This window comes from Ovis canadensis, chromosome 19, assembly GCF_042477335.2.
Source record: "Ovis canadensis isolate MfBH-ARS-UI-01 breed Bighorn chromosome 19, ARS-UI_OviCan_v2, whole genome shotgun sequence".
Classification (NCBI taxonomy): domain Eukaryota; kingdom Metazoa; phylum Chordata; class Mammalia; order Artiodactyla; family Bovidae; genus Ovis; species Ovis canadensis.
The window spans coordinates 29,954,950-29,973,245 of NC_091263.1; the positions used below are offsets into that span (position 1 = coordinate 29,954,950).

General features: G+C 42.5%; 1 protein-coding gene across 5 annotated transcripts in view; it reads right to left on the reverse strand.

Moving 5' to 3' along the window:
• ANO10 (anoctamin 10) overlaps positions 1-18,296 on the reverse strand; it is a 214,666-nt gene that overhangs the window by 54,849 nt on the left and 141,521 nt on the right. The gene's annotated exons all lie outside the window — the stretch shown is intronic.

The following is an 18,296-nucleotide window of genomic DNA, read 5'->3' on the forward strand; positions in this document are numbered from 1 at the left end:
AGCCAGCAGGGACCGCTTCCTCGGCTAAGTCTGCTGCTCAGACACACAGCCTCGACTCAGTGTTTCTCTAATGCTGCCATCATCTTGTGACCCAGGGCCAGCACCCACAGAAACCCAAATGGTAGTAAGAATAAAGTTGCCTCTTTGATGATGGCATGAATTAGTAAATATCAAAGGCTGTAAAATAAAAATTCAAGGTAAGTATTAGGCATGAAGAAAATCAGTGAAGGAGAGGGAACAGCCTGTAAGATATGTTGCACTGAATAATTAGCAGAAAAGACGGTTAAAAAAAAATAAGTGATTTCTTTACTGTGATATTTTCAAATGAGGGATGAAGGATAAATAACATGTGGACATCTCCTGGGAGAAGTATGAAATAATGGAGGAAATCAGCATCACGCCAGAACAAGCAATAATTCAATACAAAGACTTGAAAACCGGCAGAAGGCCAGGGCAGGCCAGGGACTGCCTGGCATTAACAGGAAGTCTGGAGTGGACTAGGGAAGGGTAATCTTCTCTAACATGTGAATGTCATGACCAAAGAAGGCATTGGAAGACACTGACTAGGTGTCTGCCATGTGAAAACAAGGAAATAAAACAGATGACATCATGTGTTGCAATTCTGAACTAAGTGAATTAACAGGAACCTGGATATAATCTACAAATAAGAAATAAATAATTCAGAAAGAGCTATACTGTGTCATTATTTCATCCCACTGGACTACTGAGATATAATTTCATGTAAGACTTAACCTCTTTCGCAGAAGAGTTAAGACAGGAAATCGCCTTATTTTCTATAAATGGCGTGGTGTGCCCTCAGGTTGCCAGAGCCCCACGATGATCCACGCATGGGCCCTGTTCCATTTCTCCTAACAGATCTGTCCCCATCTTCTCTTCTTTGGAGTCTCAGTAGGAATTACTGAGAAAGAAGACCCTGCCGAGGTTTTCTCTTGCACCCAGGGGACTTGTGAGATGTGTCAACTCTTCTTTGGGAACCAGGACCAGCTACTGGGAGACCAGGAAAGGCTGCCACAGACCTTGCTCCTCATGGTTTCCATATGCTGCTGCTGCTGCTGCTGCTGCTGCTGCTGCTAAGTCGCTTCAGTCGTGTCCGACTCTGTGCAACCCCACAGACGGCAGCCCACCAGTCTCCCCCATCCCTAGGATTCTCCATGCAAGAACACTAGAGTGGGTTGCCATTTCCTTCTCCAATGCATGAAAGTGAAAAGTGAAAGCGAAGTTGCTCAGTTGTGTCTGACTCTTTATCGACCCCATGGACTGCAGCCCACCAGGCTTCTCCGCCCATGGGATTCTCCAGGCAAGAGTACTGGAGTGGGGTGCCATCGCCTTCTCCGGGTTTCCATATGAAATGTCCATAAAACTCTCTTGAATTGAAAAGAACTTGATATTGATTAGACAATACTAGCTAAAACGGGAGGTCATTTTAACATGGTTAACACACTTACATAGCAACAACCTTTGGGGTTCTCTATAGTGAATCACTCAAAGGAGAAAGCGAAAGATATACCCATCTGAAAGCAGAGTTCCAAAGAATAGCAAGGAGAGATAAGACGGCTTTCTTAAATGGACAATGCAAGGAGAGATGAGAAAGCCTTCCTAAGTGAAAAATGCAAAGAAACAGGAAAACAATAGAATGGGAAAGACTGAAGATCTCTTCAGGAAAATTAGAGATACCAAGGGAACATTTCACGTAAAGATGGGCACAATAAAGTACAGAAATGGTATGGACTTAACAGAAGCAGAAGAGATGAAGAAGAGGTGGCAAGAATACACAGAAGAACTAAACAGAAAAGGTCTTAATGACTCGGATAAACATGATGGTGTGGTCACTCACCTAGAGCCAGACGTTCTGGAGCATGAAGTCAAGTGCGCCTTAGAAAGTATTACTACAAACAAAGCTAGTGGAGATGATGGAATTCCAGTCGAGAGATTTCAAATCCTAAAAGATGATGCTGTGAAAGTGCTGCACTCAATGTGTTAGCAAATTTGGAAAACTCAGCAGTGGCCAAAGGACTGGAAAAGTTCAGTTTTCATTCCAAGCCCAAAGAAGGGCAATGCCAAAGAATGTTCAAACTACTGCACAATTGCACTCCTTTTATTTGCTAGAAAGATAATGTTCAAAATCCTTCAAGCTAGGCTTCAACATGTCCTATCTTTTTGTCTTTTCATACTGTAAAGCTATGACCAACCTAGACAGCATGTTAAAAAGCAGAGACATTACTTTGCCAACAAAGGTCCATCTAGTCAGAGCTATGGTTCTTCCAGTAGTCATGTATGGATTGAGAGTTGGACTACAAAGAAAGCTGAGCACTGAAGAATTGATGCTTTTGAACTGCGGTGTTGGAGAAGACTCTTGAGAGTCCCTTGGACTGAAAGGAGATCCAACCAGTCTATCCTAAGGGAAATCAGTCCTGAATATTCATTGGAAGGACTGATGCTGAAGCTGAAACTCCAATACTTTGGCCACCTGATGTGAAGAACTGACTCATTGGAAAAGACCCTGATGCTGGGAAAGATTGAAGACAGAGAAGGGGATGACAGAGGAGGAGATGGTTGGATGGCATCACCAACTCAATGGACGTGAGTTTGAGTAAGCTCTGGGAGTTGGTGATGGACAGGGAGGCCTGGAGTGCTGTAGTCCATGGGATCACAAACAGTCAGACTGAACTGAACTGAGGCTTCAACAGTACATGAACTGAGCACTTCCAGATGTACAAGCTGGATTTTGAAAAGACAGAGGAATTAGAGATCAAACTGCCAATGTCTGTTGGATTACAGAAAAATCAAGAGAATTTCAGAAAAACATCTACTTTTGCTTCACTGACTAAGCTAAATCTTTGACTGTATGAATCACAACAAACTGTAGATAGTTCTGAAAGAGATGAGAATACCAGACCACCTTACCTGCCTCCTGAGAAACATGTTTGCAGGTCAAGAAGCAACAGTTAGAACCGGACATGGAACAAAGGACTGGTTCAAAATTGGGAAAGGAGTATGTCAAGGCTGTATATTGTCATTTTGCTTATTTAACTAATACACAGAGTTTATGTGAAATGCCAGGCTGGATGAATTATAAGCGGGAATCAAGATTGCTGGGAGAAATATCAATAACCTCAGATATGCAGATGACACCACCTTAATGGCAGAAAGCGAACAGGAACGAAAAGAGCCTCGATGAAAGTGAAAGAGGAGAGTGAAAAAGGTGGCTTAAAACTCACCTCAAAAAATTAAGATCATGGCAATCTGGTCCCTTCACTTCATGGCATATAGATAGGGTACAAATGGAAACAGTAACAGACTTTATTTTTTTGGACCCCCAAAATCACTGTGAACTCTGACTGCAGCCATGAAATTAAGAGATGCTTGCTCCTTGAAAGAAAAGCTATAACAAACCTAGACAGCATATTAAAAGCAGAGACATCACTTTGCTGACGAAGGTCCATATAGTCAAAGCTATGGTTTTTCCAGAAGTTATGTATGGATGTGAGAGTAGGGCAGTAAAGAAGGTTGAACACCAAAGATTTGCTGCTTTCGAATTGGAGAAAGCTCTTGAGAGTCCCTTGGACTGCAAGGAAATCCAACCAGTCAATCCTAAAGGAATTCAACCCTGAATATTGGGCAGATGCTGAAGCTCCAGTACTTTGGCCACCTGATGTGAAGGGCTGACTCACTGGAAAAGACCCTGATGCTGGGAAAGGCAGGAGCAGAGGGAAGCAGAGGATGAGATGGTTGGATGGCATCACAGACCCAATGGACATGAGTTTGAGCAAGCTCCAGGAGTTGGTGATGGACAGGGAACCCTGGTGTGCTGCAGTCCATGGGGTCACAAAGAGTCGGACACGACTGAGTGACTGAACAACTCTACAGTTTACTTTCCTAAAAATACCCTATTTAAAAAAATGCTTTTAAAAGCCCATATGCAGAGAAATCATTTTCTCTGGAATTATATTTTCAGCATAGGTTCCCAGGAGACCTACTTATTTCAAGCTTTTAACTTCCCATGGAACAGCTCCAGGGTCACGCTCTTGAAGAGCCTCCACAAGCCACGCAGCTGAGCATTCTTCAGTGGCCCCAGACACCACCAAAAGCCAGAAGGGAAGCAGCCCTGGGTTCATTCCCTCTGTTCACGACTAGTATCCTTAACACTGCGGCAAAAGAGCAGATGTTCTGGCTCCCAGTCTAGGTGGGGAGATGAGTAAAGACAGGCCACAACGCTGCCACGTGGGAGTGTTACTGCTGGGTCTACACTGGGACCAGGGGCACGTGGACCAGCAGGAATCCCAACTTTCGCTAGGTCAGAGAGGGTTCCCTGAAGGGACTGAGTTTAAGCAGAGACCCAGTGGATGAGGAGGAATTATCTCGGCAAGGAGAAGGGGGCTGAAGTGTTTCCAGAGACAAGATACACACACAAAGGGCTGGGGTTGCTGAGGAGAGAGGGGCTGCAGAGGCAACAGGAAGCCAAGTGACATAGGGGCTGCATAACCTGGCAGAGGAGTGAGGCGGCGCTGAAGGCATGAACGCGGATGACTCCATCAGACTTCTCTGTCTGTGGTGGGGGGAGTGAACAAGTGTGCAAGTGCAGGCAAGTCAGCAGGGAGACTGGAGTATGCGGGAGAGCAGTGGGGCTGCAGCTCCACGAATCACTGGGGGGCTCGTCAGCAGAAGACTCACCAGGCCCCCTTGACTGGTGCACTCAAATGGCAAGCCCAGGACCTGGGGCAGTTGAAGGGGAGGAGGTGTCTGCATGGGCTATACATTTTAAGCTATCTGGGCGAGTGTCTAAATGCAGACAGACATCAGCACGCGGTGTGACAGACGGGGCTCAAGTTCGTGGGAGGGCTGGAGGCAGAGACCTGGGATCGCTCCTGTGTGTGCAAGTGGGCAATGAAGCCAGGGGAGAGGACGAACTGCCCAAGGCTATGCGGTGAGGGAGAACAGACGAGATGCAGCGGGACGGTGGCGGAGGATGGAAGCGAACCGAAACATGAATGACAGGCAGAGGGGAGGGGTCAGCAAGAAGCCTGAGCCGCAGCAGGGGGGCAGGCAGAAACCAGGAGGCTCTGGAAAGACGCAAGCAAAGCGGAGAGAAAGAAGCCAGTCAAGGTGGGTGTGGGAAGGTCAAATTTACATGAAGCCTGAGGAGGAACGTTTGGGGGTACCCAGCAGCAGCCTCTGGTGACCCTGGTGGGAGGCAGGACTCAGAGGGCTGAGAAGAGCCTGGCGGCGAGGCTGGAGGAAGGAGGAACCAGCAACAGGCTTCAGTGAGTCTGCCTGCCAAGGAGGGCTAAGGGCTGACGGCCCTTCTGGAGGGAGACCTGGGCTGGCCCTGTGTTTGCTCTTCAAAGATCTAAGTCCTCAACATGAGAGATGCTTTGGGGGCAGAGGAGAGAATGGCCAAAGCTGAAGATCCTGGAAGAAGGCCCAGGAAACAGAGCCAGGATGAGTGCCAGGTGAAGGCTGGCCATAAACAGGGGGTCTGCACGGTCCCTGGCGAGGAGGGATGGGTGACCCATGAGTGTGAACAGCACGTAAGGGAACACATCTGAGACCACAGAAATTTAAAAGACATTTATTGCTTAGAATATGCAATTTAATACTTAAAACAAGGATGGACAGGTGAGAATCACATGTAGGGTCCTCACTTTTCTTTCACAGAATTGCAAATCATCAGTAAGCATCCTTTCCTCAAAACAGGTAATCACAGTCCTCAGCAGGGGGGAAAAAGTGTCTCAAAGAACAAAATAAAACTGCCAACTCTTTTAGCTAGATTGGAAAAAATATCAACATTCCATAATGAAAGTTTGTTTGGATGGTGGCACTTTGGGTGATCTCTTTATCTTTAGTTTTTAACAGACATGCGTTATTTTTATACAGGAAAAAATACTTACATTGAAAAGAACACAGGGATTCTACTCCTCATGAAACAGATGAACTACACGGGCCCCACCCGGCTCCTAACCCACCTGGTCACCACTGCCCACGTGCCCAGTAAACAGGCCCAAACCACACAACCTGTAGCTCAGAGAGTCTGGCTTTTAATCTCGAGCCCAGGAAGCTGGAGACAGCGATCACTGTGCATTCGTACGGCCTGCAAATACACAGAGTGCGCTGCTGCAGGGCCAGACTGCTTTGATGGTGGCCGTCTTCCACCTTATCTCAAAATCTTCGGAACGTCGATTACTCCCCCACTTGGCTACAGTTTCAGAAGTTCCACCTATTATAGATTTATTTAGATTAATGCATATCATCTTTAAAAAGTGAAAATACTCTGGGAGGGTTAAGAAGCATCACCATTCACAAATTAATTTAACTGGCTGGAGTTAGCAGACATTCTGCACTTCCCTGGTGGCTCAGCTGGTAAAAAATCTGCCTGCAAAGTGGGAGACCTGGGTTTGATCCCTGGGTTGGGGACACCCCCTGGAGAAGGGCATGGCAATCCACTCCAGTATTCTTGCCTAGAAAATCCCCACAGAGGAGACTGGCGAGCTACTGTCCATGGGGTTTCAAAGAGTCGGCCTAAGTACAACTAAGTGTGACTAAGCACAGCACAGCAAACATTCTCTCTCATTGTATACTCCCCCACCCACCAAACCAAGAGTACTAGGAAGTGAGACGGGGAAGGCACCACCACAGTAGGTTCAACACAGGGAACCAGCTTCAAGGAAGAGGGGTAAAGAGAAGCAGAGACAGTTACGTGGCAGCCTGGATGGGAGGGGAGTTTGGGGGAGAATGGCTACATGTACATGTATAGCTGAATCCCTTTGCTGTCCACCTGGAACTATCACAACACTGTTAATTGTTTCTATTTCAACATAAAATAAAAAGTTTAAAAAATTCATTGTGGGGAAGAGAGAAAAGCAAATCATTCCTTATTGGAAAAATTAATAGCAAAAGAGAAAGAGAAACGAAGACAGGAACCAACATTGTCTGAATGATCAGCAAAGGACAAATTAGACCTCACTTTCTTCTTATTGAGTTCTTATACCAGGATCCAGAATTTAAGATGAGCATCGTGATAGATTTTGTAGTCTAACCTAGAAATCTAAATAACATTTATAGCACTGTGTTTCAAAAGATCAATTTTTAAAATCTCATTTATATTTTTCCCACAGAAAATGTGTTTCAAGGCTGGGAACTATTTTATGCTAACTGAACAGAGGAAAAAAATTATAAGAAAACATTTTAGCTACTTTTACTTGTTTTCATAAATAAAAGAAAGCCTAAGATAAAATACAAATCTGCTCAGATTTTAAGAAAAACACCCTCAAAATGAATAGCTGGGCTGGATTTTCATAGCCTGTCTGTGAAAAGAGAAGACATTTTGTGGGCCATGATTGTGATTCTTTGCCAACTATCTTCCTTTAAAGTGAAACTCACAAACTTTATTCTAAACAAAGTAAAGGAGAAAAGAAAAAGTGAGGGGTAGGGTGGGGAGATGGTAGAATGCTGAAACTAACCAATACAAAGAAGTTGGCGACCCATAACAACACGCTTCAAATAGTGATTACAGCGTGTCTTAGCCGGGAAACGGAAAAGGACCAGGAGGACCAGAGACAGTCAGCACTCAGGAGCTACGTGCTATCTGGCACCAGCACTCAAGTACTGCCATCACCGCGTCGCCCACCTGTGGTCACTGCAGGGCTGTCAGACTCTTGGGAGTCTAGTACCCAGGTGCACAGTGAGCAAGTGGAACCGTTTTTATAAAAGCTAGAAAATTCATAATATGATCGGCAGTAGCAGCTGTGTTTGTAGCAGTGTGCCCCAAACCCTGTCTCTGCTGAAATAGAAAATGCAAATAGAGATAAATTCTTGGAACTCTGTAAAGCTAATTTGATTTCTACAGAGATAGGTCTGCCAGGTTACCTCTTTTCATTCAGAGCCCACTGAATAAAATAAAGTCCTTCAAAAAAGCATCCTCTCCTCATCATCAGATAAATTAACTGCCAAGTGCCAATTAATGAATGATTAACGAAATGGAGACTGAAAAAAATTACTGAATCAAGCCCTTAAGGGAAAAAAATCAGGGATTTTCATTTTAAAATGGTAGATCAAGCATGCACATATCTTATCCTACCTCCCCAGGGTCTCCTGAAATGACAAAACATAAAATCTAAAAAGAACAAGATTGGAAAGCAAGAGAATTTGACAGAACTTCTGGATATAGGGCTTATGGAGTGGAAAGTGCTGCTCAAGTCTCCTGAGACAACGGCAGGTCCTCCCAAAGGAGACTCAGAAGAAAACCAATGTGGGATTCAGCCTCACAAAAGGAAAGGATTGGGGCAGGGAGTTAGCACCAAAGTGAATGCATTGAAGAACTGCCTTCAGAAAAGCTGGGGCTGTAGGAGGGCCTTTCTCATGCCACCCTGTGAGACTGGTTCAAGATGCAGAGTAGAAAGATGTGTGCTCATCTTCTCCTGCCAGAGCACCAAAACCATGCCACCTGGTAACAGAAAGACCGCAAGTTCTACTATGGAACTAAAGCCAAAGACGTGCGCTTCAAAGAAAACATGTTGTCTTCTGGGAGAGCTCCTTGGGTGGGGTTGCCAGGCCCGAGAAAGTTGAGACCAAGGTCATACCAGACTCCCACTAAAGACTTGGCACAAGTGGGAGAAAATATCCACTCTTGGCTTCTCCTTCAAGAGTAGAGAAATGAAACATGCATTCAATGTTCCACCTTATCGAAGGACTTCCCCAGGAACCGGTTACTGTCTCACTAGACTCAGAGCACTGGAGAGGATCCTTCATACTTTGCATGCCTGGCAGGGGCGGGGCCAATGAGAACAAGAGAGATTGTTGAAAATACCAGAGAAGCTGCAATACTAAAATTAGACACCAGAGGGAGCAAGAGATTATGAACCCTTTTTTCAAAAGAGAAAAAGCAAACTTCTCTAACTGGGACACTTTATGAACAAATCCAGCAAAGACGCCATCTCCAGAAAAGGTTTGAGACATTCCCAGAATCTCTAGCTGGGCCGCCTAATGGAGGTCTCTGCCTGTACAAAGCTAGTCTGTAAATATTGGGAGAAGTGGCTGTTTTTTCAAGTGCCCAAATCTCAGCAAAATTTAACAAGAACACAAACAGGGAAATATGACACAATAAAGAAAAATAATAAATCTCAAAAAAGACCCAAAAGAAACAGAAATCTATATATGACAAAGAATGCAAAACAATCATCTTAAGCTTAATGAATTACAAGAGAACACAGATAAAAAACTAATCACAATCAGGAAAATGATGAATAAACAAAGTGAAAATATCAACAAAGAGATAGACACTATTAAAAAATAGAGAACTAAACCAATTCTGGAGCTGAAGAATGCAATAACTAAATTGAAAAGTTCACTAGATGGGTTCAACATCAAACTTGCTCAAGGAGAAGAAAACAACCATGAACCCTAAGACAGGTTATCTGAAATTACTGAGTCAGAGGAGCAAAAAGAAAGAAGAAAGATGAAGAAAGCTTAAGATACTCAGTGGAGGGACTTCCCAGGTGGTCCAGTGACTGAGAATCCACCTTCCAATGCAGGGGATGCAAGTTCTTTCTCTGGTTGGGAAACTAAGATCCCTTATGCCATGGTGCATAAGCCCACACACCACAACTGATGAGCCCACGTAACACAACCAGAAAGAAGCACGTGTGCCTCAATGAAAGCCTGCAAGCTGCAACGAAGATCCCATGTGCCTCAACTAGGATCTGATGCAGCCAAAAATAAAGCAAATAAGTATTTACCAAAAAATGATACTTAATGTACATCGGCCAGGTTTCATATTCTCCAAACCAGGCTTCAACAGTGTGAACCAAGAACTTCCAGATGTACAATCTGGATTTTGAAGAGGCAGAGGAACCAGAGATCAAACTGCCAACATCCGTTGGATCATAGAAAAAGCATGAAAATTCCAGAAAAACATCTACTTCTGCTTCACTGACTACACTAAAGCCTTTGACTGAGTGGATTACAACAAACTGAACAATTCTTTTCCTTTTTTTTTTTAACAACTTAAAGAGATGGGATTAAGAGACCACCTTACCTGCCTCTTGAGAAATCTGTATGCAGGTCAAGAAGCAACAGTTAGAACTGGACATGGAACAAAAGACTGGTTCAGAATTGGGAAAGGAATTATGTCAAGGCTGTATATTGTCACCTTACTTAACTTACATGCAGAGTACATCATGCGAAATGCCAAGCTGGATGAAGCACAAGCTGGTATCAAGACTGCAAGAAGTATCGATAACCTCAGATATGCAGATGACAGCACCCTTATGGCAGTGAAGGGTGAAAGCAAAGAGGAACTAAAGAGCCTCTTGATTAAAGTGAAAGAGGACAGTGAAAAAACTGGCTTAAAACTCAACATTCAAAAAACTAAGATCATGGCATCTGGTCCCATCACTGCATGGGAAATAGATGAGCAAACAATGGAAACAGGGAAAGACTTTATTTTCTTGGGCTCCAAAATCACTGCAGATGGTGACTGAAGTCACAAATATGACAAACATAAACAGCATATTAAAAAGCAGAGACATTACTTTGTCAACAAAGGGCCGTCTAGTCAAAGCTATGGTTTTTCCAGTAGTCATGTATGGATGTGGAGTCAGACCATAAAGAAGGCTGAATGCCAAAAAAATGCTTTCAAACTGTGGTGCTGGAGAAGACTCTTGAGAGTCCCTTGGACAGCAAGGAGATCAAACCAGTCAATTCTAAAGGAAATCAATTCTGAATATTCATTAGAAAGACTGATGCTGAAGCTCCAGTATTTTGTCCACCTGATGCGAAGAGCCAACTCACTGGAAAAGACCCTGATGCTGGGAAAGACTGAAGGCAGAAGGAGAAGGGGACAACAGAGGATGAAGTGGTTGAATGGCATCACTGACTCAGTGGACACGAGTTTGAGCAAGTTCTGGGAGATGGTGAAGGATGGGGAAGTCTGGCGTGCTGCAGTCCATGGGGTTGCAAAGAGTTGGACACGACTGAGAGACTGAACAACAATGTACCTCAGCAAGCAGAACAATATATGCATCGTGGGAATCTCAGAAAGAGGAGAGCGAGAAAGGCAGAGAGCTTATTTGAAGAAATAATGGTCAAAAACTTTCCAAATCTGAGGAATAAAATGGACATCCAGGCTCAAGAAATTTAAAAGATTCCAACTAGGATGAACCCTAAGAATCTGATACTGAGATACACTGTAATAAAACTGTCAAAGGACAAAGAGAGATTCTTCAAAGTAGCAAGACACATGTCATGTTCAAGGAAGATCCCATAAGATTATCAGAGGAGTTCTTAGCAGAAAAAAATACAGGCCAAAAGGGAGTAAAATGACATATTTAAAGGGCTGAAAGTAAAAATTTACCAACCAAGAATACTATATCCTGCAAAACTATCTTTCAAAAATGATAGAGAAGTAAGACCTTTCCAGCTAAACAAAAGCTAAGGGAATTCATCACCAGCATCTTCCTTACAGGCAATGCTAAAGAGAGTCCATCAAGTTAAAATGAAAGAATGCTAGAGAGCAACACGATAGTATATAAAAATATAAACTTTTCTGGTGATGGTTACATTGACAAATACATTGACAAAAACAGTACACAGTAATGGTGTATCACTTTTGACTCCGGTGTAGAATTTAAAGGGTAAATTCATTAAAATAACTACAACTATAAAATTGTGTAATGAGGGGAAACATAAAAGAGTAGAGATTTTGTACATGACTGAATTTTATCATTTTTAGAATAGACTATTATAAGATTTTTAATGTATTATCCATGTTAACCACAAAGAAATACCCATAGAAAATAGATGAAAGAAAAATGAGAAAGAAATCAAACCAAGACGCGACCAAAAAAGTCAGCAAAACACAAAGGAGTACATCAAGAGAGGAAAAGGACAAAATAACTGTAACTATACAGAAAACAATGAATAAGATTGCAATAATAATTTTGTTACCACAAGTAATTACTTTAAAGGTAAGCAGACGTTCCCCGATCAAAAGACATAGAGAAGCTGAGTGGGATAAAAAAGATCCAACTACAAGCTAGCTCTAAGTGTGTCACTTTAGATATAAGAACACATATGATGAAAGTGAAAGGACAGAGAAAGATTCTCCATGCAAATGGTAACAAGCAAAACGAACAAAGACAAACAAAAAATAGGCGGCCATACTTACAAAACAGATTTTAAAGACTGAGATAGACAAAGAAGGGCATTATACAAACATAAAGGGTCAATTCACCAGAAACAATAATTATATATTGTTCACATCACAGTACCCACATCTATGATGCAAAAATTGACCAAACTGAAAGAAAAAGTAGGCAGTAACATAATAATAGTGAGCGATTTAAATACTCTGCTCTCAATAAGGGTTAGCGTAACAAGACTTTAGAGCAAAGAAAATAAGAGGACCTGAACCACATGCAGACCAACTGGACCTCACGTGGGCGGAACACTCTGCTCAGCAAGAGCAGAACACACATTCTTCTAAAGCACACGTGGAATGTTCTCCAGGATAGATCGCCTGTTGGGCCACAAAACACATCTTAACAAATTTAAGAAAAATGAAATTCTATCAATTACCTTTTTAGACAACAGTGGAATGAGTCTAGAAATCAACAGCAAAAGGAAAGCTGAAAAGTGAACAAATGTTAAGCAAAAATTAAATAGCACACTCTTCAACAACCAACAATGGGCCAAAGAAGAAATCACAAGAGAAATTAGAAAAAATTTTGAGGTAAATGAAAATACAATATACCAACACTTATGGGATTCTGCAAAAGCAGAACTAATAGGGAAATTTATAGTCTTAAATACCTTCATAGAAAGGGGAAATATCTCAAATCAACAACCCACTTTATGGCTCAAGGAACTAGAAAAAGAAGACCAAACTAAATCCAAAGTTATCAGAAGGACGGAAATAATAAAGATTAGAGCAGAAACAAATGAATTAGAAAATAGAAGGCAACAGGAAAAAAAAATCAATGAAAGTAAGAGTTGGTTTTTTGAAAAGACCAACAAATTAACAAACTTCTAGTTTGACTAACAAAGAAGAAAAGCTCAAATAACAAAAATAAGAAATGAAAGAGGAGACACTATAACTGATGCCAGAAATAAAAAGGATTATAAGAAACTACTACGAACAATTAGATGCCAAAGAATCTAGGGGGAAAAAATGGATCAACTTCTAAAAACATAAAACCAACAAAGACTGAATCACGAAGAAATTTAAAAAGCCTGAACAAATATAGAACTAGTAAAAAGACTTAATCAGTGATTAAAAAAACTTCCCAGCAAAGAAAAGCCCAGAACCAGATGGCTTTACTAAAGAAATCTACCAAATATATAAAGAGAAATGAACACCAATCCTTCTCAAATTGTCCCCCAAAAACTCAAGATAAACGAACACTTGCAAATTCATTCTCTGAAGTCAGCATTACTTTAATACCCAAACCAGACAAACATACTGCAAGAAAACTGTAGACTAATATTCCTGATAAATATTGATGCCAAAATCCTCAACAAAATGCTAGCAAAGTGAGTTTAGCAGCACACTGAAAGGATTATACGCCTTTATTTTTAGCCAAGCAGTTTTTATTTCTGGAACACAAGGATAGTACAACATATGAAAGGAAATCAATGTAATATAACACATCCACAGAATGAAGGGGGAAATGATCATTTCAACTGAAAGAAAAATCATTTGACAAAATTCAACTCTTTTTCATGATATATTTATCATATATCATATTGACTGTATTCAATCAATAAAAAGAAAATAAGGAAAGTACCTAAACATACTAACGGCCAGATATGAAAACCTTACAGCTAACATCACTCAGTGGTGCAAAGCTGAAAGCATTTCCTCAAAGATCACGAACAGGGCAAGGATGACCTCTCCCACTCCTTCTGTTCAACGTATTACTGGAGATCCTCGTCAAAGTAGGCAGCTGCTACAGAACACAGTATGGACGTTAAAAACAGAATTACAATATGATCCAGGAATCCCACTTCCAGGTACATATTCCAGAAGAAAAGAAAACAGGGTGTTGAAGAGATATTTGCATATCTGCGTTCAGTGCAGCACTAATCACTGCAATAGCCAAGGGACAGAAGCAACCTAAATTTCCATGGGTGGATGAATGGATAAAGAAAATGTGGTGCATATACATAGGGGATTATTACTCAGTCATTTAAAAAGAAGGCAGAGAGTTTCAGTTTAGCAAGCTAAAAAAGCTCTACAGAGATCTATTTTACAAAACATGCACACTGTTAATATCACTGTACTGCACACTTAAAAATGGTTATAGTTAGTTCCTAGTTCAGTTGCTCAGTCGTGTCCAACTCTTTGCGACCCCATGAATCGCAGCACGCCAGGCCTCCCTGTCCATCACCAACTCCCGGAGTTCTCTCAGACTCACATCCATCGAGTCAGTGATGCCATCCAGCCATCTCATCCTCGGTCGTCCCCTTCTCCTCCTGCCCCCAATCCCTCCCAGCATCAGAGTCTTTTCCAGTGAGTCAACTCTTCACATGAGGTGGCCAAAGTACTGGAGTTTCAGCTTTAGCATCATTCCTTCCAAAGAAATCCCAGGGCTGATCTCCTTCAGAATGGACTGGTTGGATCTCCTTGCAGTCCAAGGGACTCTCAAGAGTCTTCTCCAACATCACAGTTCAAAAGCATCAATTCTTCGGCGCTCAGCTTTCTTCACAGTCCAACTCTCACATCCATACATGACCACAGGAAAAACCATAGCCTTGACTAGACGGACCTTAGTCAGCAAAGTAATGTCTCTGCTTTTGAATAGGCTATCTAGGTTGGTCATAACTTTTCTTCCAAGGAGTAAGCGTCTTTTAATTTCATGGCTGCAGTCACCATCTGCAGTGATTTTGGAGCCCCCCAAAATAAAGTCTGACACTGTTTCCACTGTTTCCCCATCTATTTCCCGTGAAGTGATGGGACCGGATGCCATGATCTTCGTTTTCTGAATGTTGAGCTTTAAGCTAACTTTTTCACTCTCCTCTTTCACTTTCATCAAGAGGCTTTTTAGTTCCTCTTCACTTTCTGCCATAAGGGTGGTGTCATCTGCATATCTGAGGTTATTGATATTTCAAGATGCCAAATTTTATGTTAGGTGCTTTATGCACAGTTGAAAGACCCAAAGGCCAAAAATCCCAATGGTTCCCCACTCCCCTGCTAAACAAAGCCAAACAAGGAGCAGTGCAGGATGGCAGACACTCAAGTTCTTCAGACAGAGTGAGGCCAGTCAAATCCTCGGGTGGCCAGTCTGTTCCCTGCTCCTGAGCCTCCCGGAACTCTGCTCATGCAGAATCCCCTACCAGGAGAGCCTTTCAGGGGAACAGACCTGCACCCCCACAGCGGCAGAGGGAAGCCACGGCAGCTCCTGTCTCACCATCCCAGCCACCAGAGGTCTACAAGGCTGAGGACCACCAGTGCAAAGAGCAAGATGAACAAGCAGAGTTAGCCCTTGAGGACAAAAGCAGACAGCCGGGGAGCACTTAAGAACTCAAAGTTTACTGTCCAAAGTGCTGCATGAAAAACAAAAATTATTCAAGGAGTTACTCCAGGAGAATGAAAATGGAATCTAAGAGGACAACATGGAAAATGAGAAACAGCAGCATCTAACCGTGACTTACAAGAGACTAAACGAAAACAGGCGACGACCCTTTGGAGTTGAATGCTTAGAGGTTCTTTGTTTAGAAGCAAATTATTAATCCTAGGGTTATATTTCCTTCTCTTCAGGTTCAATAACATGACTGGTTAAACAGTATATAATATTCATAACATTATAAATTTTCATTCTGTTTTTATAATCAACTGGGAGACAGATCATAGCCAATTATAATTATAATCTAGAGTATAAAAATAATAAAGGAGCCAGCAAAAATTGGGAGAGAAGAGGGCAGTGGAAGCCAAAGAAAGATTACCTCAGTTAATAGCCTCATATTCAAGGAGAGGACAGTACTGCCTAAAGTTGACATATTAAGAGACATATCTTTTAATGAAATTTTTAAAGGTGTAACACAATCTCTATAATAATTTATAAAATAATACTATAATAAAAATTGAGAGGATAAAGTGGGAGATGAGATAAGTGGGCTAAATAATTCTTTTATAGCAACCAGTATTGTCTAAGTTGATAGATCAGAAAAGGAAGTATATTACTGAAAGTTGTAATGATGAATACAGGGGGAACCCAAACCAGAAACTGGTAGCAGTGACTGCTTCTGGGAAGAAAGAACAGGAATGGTGCAGGAGCTATTCACAGTAGTCAAGACTCAGAAGCAAGCCAAGTGTCCACTGACATATGAACAGATAAAGAAGATGTAGTACATACATATAATGGAGTATTACTCAGCCACAAAAAAGAACGAAACAATGCCGTCTGCAGCAACATGGATGGCCCTAGACACTGTCGCACCTAGTGAAGTAGGTCAGAGAAAGACAACACAGGGTACTGCTTATACATGGAATCCAAAAAAAAAAAAGATTACAAATGAACTTATATACAAAACAGAAACAGAGTTACAGAGGTAGCAAATAAATGTATGGTTACCAGGGGTAAGAGGTGGGGAGGGATACACTGGAAGATTAGGATTGACATATACATACTATTAATATGTCAAAAACTGCTGAATAATAAGGACCTACTGCATAGCACAGGGAAGTCTACTCAATACTTTGTAATGGCCTATATGGGAAAAGAATCTAAAAAACAGTGGATATATGTTAACGTGTAACTGATTTATTTTGCTGTACACCTGAAACTAAGATAACACTGTATATCAACTATACCCACCCCCCCCCCAAAAAAAAAACAGCCAAAAAACGATGATGATTTCTTTCAGGGTCTTCAGGCCCTAACCCTGGTGAGTGGCTGCCAGAAGCTGAGAGGCACGGTGCCCAGGACCCCAGCACACTGCTCTCCCGACCAGAGTCTCTGCCAGGCACGTGGAGATGTGCGCACAGGGCAGGACTGGGAGCTGCCACCATCAGAGACAGCCTGGGCCTCTGCTCGCCCACACGATCAGTCAAGCGAGGGAGCAGGGTGTAAAAGGCTAATGGAAAGCTGAATCTCAGGGAAGTGCACAGGGTAAAAAGCACCAGGAAAATGTTAGGAGAACCAGTTGAAACAAAGAGAGATAAAAGCAGTTGATTACTATAAAAACACAAAAAGTTTATCTCCTCTCCCTCTGTCTCATCCCTTAACACATTATGACCAGAGATGTATGAACACCACAGGCATTAGCTTCCACAAAAATCTCCTGGTCAATCACATGTTAATAAAACAGTGGTTTGAAAAAAACATGCCAATTAAACTAAAAGAATAAAAGGAAATAATTTTAAGGGTTACAAATAAATTGAGCTGAATACCTCATCAGCTTTTCCCTTGAAAAATATAATCTCCATCGTTGGGACCTACGAACAGAAGAGGCTCCTCGTGGGTGAAGGACACAGACTGCTGGGACTGTCATTCTTTGCTGGGGTGAAGAGCTGGCTTTCCAGGCTTTGGCAATCCCTGTGTCACCAAAGAACACATCTACCCAGCATGAAAGCTCATCGCCCTTGAAGTGATTAATTTATAGGCTCTCTGAGTTTCTCTCAGCTCTAAAGCCTGTGCGTTTCCCATATAGAGCTTGTAAAGCTTGTTCTCTTCCCGATCAGAGGTACACTTCATGCACAAAGCTGGTTCTAGGCCAGATTTGGTGATTCTCAAAGGAAGTGGAATCTGCAGGAGGGTTATGTTTTATTTGGAGTTTGCTTTGTTTTTTCAACAATTATTTCCATCACTTGACAAGTAAAAGAATTCAAGCAACAGTTAACAACTGTGTGCCAGCAAATGCTAACCAAGGCCTGTGAAGCAAAGCGATACCCTGAGACTGTGGTTTCATTTCACTATATACTTCATTCATCTACATTAAGTGGGCCATCAAGTGAGAAATTGAGTCACGCTGGAGAGACACACACTTGTCTCTCGACATGAGACACAGGGGCCAGCCTCGGTGCCCTTGACCACAGGGTGGTGGCTCTGCCACAGCGCAAAGAAGTGGAATCAGCCTCCTGGAGTCACCTGCCTGATGCCTGGCTGGTTGGCGAGAGCTGACCCAGCAGCCCTGACTGCTCACCTGGCCCCCCAGGCAAGGAGGGCAGGCTCAGGAGATCAGGCGGTGCCAAGTCTGGCAGGAAACTAGGAGCCAATCAGGCCATCCCTTCCTTCCTGGGCTCCCCAACACTGCTCATGCTCAGATACACACAGGTACAGTGG